General features: G+C 44.2%; 1 non-coding gene across 1 annotated transcript; it reads right to left on the reverse strand.

Moving 5' to 3' along the window:
- Nucleotides 1–205: 205 nt before the first annotated feature.
- LOC115029527 (U6 spliceosomal RNA) lies at nt 206–313 on the reverse strand. The gene has a single exon (XR_003835088.1). It is a non-coding gene; the product is annotated as a U6 spliceosomal RNA (small nuclear RNA).
- Nucleotides 314–3,543: the final 3,230 nt, after the last annotated feature.

Raw genomic sequence — 3,543 nt, forward strand, 5'->3', positions numbered from 1 at the left:
TTTGAAAATTAATTATTGTATTTATTTACATCCCAAATGTTGTCCCCCCTCCAGGTCTCCCCATTCCAGAGTTCTTCACCCCATCTCCCCCCTGACATCCCCCTTCCCTGGGGCATTAAGTCTCTACAGGATTAGACCCATCCACTCCCACTGGGGCTAGACTAAGCAGTCATTCCTCTGCTACATATGTGCCTGGGGCCTTGGAAAAAATATGGAACGCTTCACAAATTGGCATGTCATCCTTGCTCAGGGGCCATGCTAATCTTCTCTGTATTGTTCCAAATTTTAGTATATGTGCTGCCAAAGGGAGCATGACTCTGAGATCTTAATTCAGGAACATGGGATGGAGAAAAGCCTATAACTTTCCTGTCTAAACTCTTAGACCCTGTCTTGAGAAGATGGACTGAATGTACCCAGTCAATGGCAGCCATCATCTCGTTAGCCAAAGAAAAGAGAAATTTGTCTTTTGAGGTTCCCTGACACTTAGTGTCTCCTACCGGGTTAGCTTTATCCTCAACCAGAGGGCAGAAAAATGTCAGTTGACCGCAGAGTTCTCAGATATGATGTTGTCCTTGTAGAAAAAATGACCTGATCTTTTACAGCCAACAGTTCCCTCCGTCCTGGTGAATTCTCGGTAGGGAGTGAGCCCCTTGGAACATTCCTGCTTAGAGCTGATAGAACATCAGACCCTGGTCCAGTCTGACCTTGGAGAAGCTCGATTCCAGGAAGGACTCCAGCTCTTCATAGCTGGATCCTCCTGAGTAATCAAGAGAAAGAGTCATAATGGCCACCCCATGATGGATGGAGACTTAGTCCTCTGTGAGTCGTGGAAATTGCCTAATAATTGATCAGCACAAGTGTGAATCATTCACTCTTCACCAGGCCCTAAAACGCCTGAAAGAAAAGGAAGGAACTATCTATCTGACTTCAAATACACCCTTAGAGTGGTCCACATCTTTGGAAAAATATGGGAAGAGTGAAGTCTCATTGGCAACAAAGGCCAGAACTTGGTGAATAAGGAGATAATCAATGATCCTATCTTGTCCCCAGGTTCTCCTCTTCTACTTCTGGCTCCTTCCCCCTCCCCCATACCAGTCAATGTTCCCAAGCCTTTTAGGAATGACAATCGCTATAATTAAAGACCCAAAATAGACCGGAGACAGGGTATGGAGGCAAATGTTTGGCTGAATGGGAAACACATTCCCTTCACTCACTCAACAAAGCAACCGTCGTGCATGTGAGCATGGAGACCGGAGGATCACGTAGTTCTCTTTCAATTGGAATGGGACTACGGGAATGGCATGTACCGCATGGTCACTCTTCCAAGACCAAGACGCCTAGGGCTTGTCCATTCTGTTCTCCCTGATACAGCCATCCTCTCCCAGGTCTAATTACTTCTCATACGCTCCCTTGGTGGGGGGAGCAACTGACTCAGTGGACATTGTAACTGAGTACAGAGAAGCATAGTTATCCAATATGATGACTAACAGCTAGCCCTAGTGGTCACAGGAGATCATAGAAGCAGACATCTGGAGGTGTTGTGGAGGTTGCTTCTCTGAAGTCTTGCCTGGAGGTTGGAGCATGGCTTGTGCTTTAATCCATTTGGTTATCCTTTTCACTAGGCATGTAGACATTCCAACACAGCACAGGAAAGGGAGTGGCTCCAGGAAGCTCATTGGATCACCATGTTTACATAGGTGCTATAGGAGCACCTCAGATGGTCCCCAAATGGATTCAAAGTCAGAAACCAAGTAGCAGCTGGTTTTGAAGACCTTGTTTGAGTGGTTACCACTTTTAAATATGTATTTTGTATTAGCTATATTTATCACACAAAGGTTTATTAACTATACTTGGGATGCTGTTGAAGGGATAGCTGAACAACTTAGCCCTGTGGGCAAAATGGCTTGGGAGAGTACGTTAATGTTAGATACAACTTGAGATAAGAAATGTGGAGTTGGGCTGGAGAGATGGCTCAGCTTTTAGAGGCTTGGCTCACAACTAAAAAATATAAGAAATATGGAGGAGTCTGTGTAATGTTGGGAGGACACCATGTGCCTCAACCAAGAAGGGACCATATGGAAGCTCTCCAAGGTCTAACGGCCTCCCTAATGGACTAGCAGAAAATTCAGGGGAGGAAGACCACTTTACAATCTCATTGCACAATGATCCTGCCACCGGAAGAGGAAAGTGACATCATTTTACTATCCTTGTCTGTAACATTTGAGTCATGATTCTGCAGGATGGAACACAATCACCTGTGTTCCAGACTCAGCCCAGAGACTTACAGAAACAGTCTCTTCTGAGCCATCTCTTTTCTGTTCCTTATCAAAATGACCTATTTTTAAAGAGACAAAAAAAAGTTTATTCTAAAATTGATGGTAAAACTTGAAGAAGAGTTTGCTGGTGTAGTAAAGAGGGGATAACTGAGGGACATAGTTACAAGGAATCTAAATTTTCTATATCAAAAGAAGGACCCCAGGAAATGTGACTTCGGATACTATTTTGCCTCTCCCACCGTGTCAAGCTTATTGTCTATGATGGCCCTGCTGTGTTCCCACCCATTACTGACACTTGATGGCCAGGAGTGATCAAGAGCAGCCAATCCCTCGCTTCATCTCCTTCCTTTCCTTTTCTCGGATTAAAAAAAAAAAACAAAACAAAACACTAGTCAGCCTCAAAAAAAAATATGTAAGACACAGTTTCTTCACCTTAGAATAAAAGACCATTGCGTTTCCGGCTCTGTGTGCTTGCTGCAGTGACAACCAGCATGGCCTTTGGCAGAAGCCAGCTTACTTTAGCTGTGCCTTTGTGTTCTTTGTGTGGTATTGGTTGGGTCCTTCGACTCCAGATTTTATTTCTGACCTCATTAGGGGTTTCTTCAGTGTTTCCTTTCTAAGTGCAGGTCTCTGCAATTTCCCTTCTCCTATCTTCAAGTTTCCCAAGGCTTTCTTCTGCTTGCCCAAACGTGGTTTTGATTCCTTTTGTGATTAAAAAAAAATTATTTATTGTATTTTTCTGCTCCGGAATTTATTTTTAAGTTTCTAGCTCTTTATTAATAGCTTTCTTTATCTCAAGTATTTCTGGTGTGTGTGTGTGTGTGTGTGTGTGTGTGTGTGTGTGTTTAGTTTGTGATATTCTGCATATCCTCTCTCAGTTCTTTGAGCACCTACCAATGCTGTGCCTGCCTATAAGGCAAGGGTTCTAATGTCTGAGTCTAGAAGATCCACCATTAAGTGTTTTTCAGAGACAATTTTTTTGGTTCATCCACCCCCCCCCCACACACACACACATGAGTTTTCTGTTTGTTTTTGTTTTGAAACAGTCTTGTGAGGCCCAGCCTGGCCTGGAACTTAGCACAGCAGAGGGTGATTTTGAAATCCTGCCTTCCTGACTCGGCCTCCCAAGGGCTGGGATCACGAGTGTGCAGTCACACCCAGCCAATGGATCTTGCTTGCTTAGTTCCCTGCATACTTTGTGCTTTTCTTGTCGGTGTTGGAACCTAGGGCTTCAGCCTGACTGTGTGGTAAGCTGCACCGCACACAC

Source organism: Mus caroli, unplaced genomic scaffold (assembly GCF_978045245.1).
Source record: "Mus caroli unplaced genomic scaffold, Mus_caroli_1 scaffold_16, whole genome shotgun sequence".
NCBI lineage: Eukaryota > Metazoa > Chordata > Mammalia > Rodentia > Muridae > Mus > Mus caroli.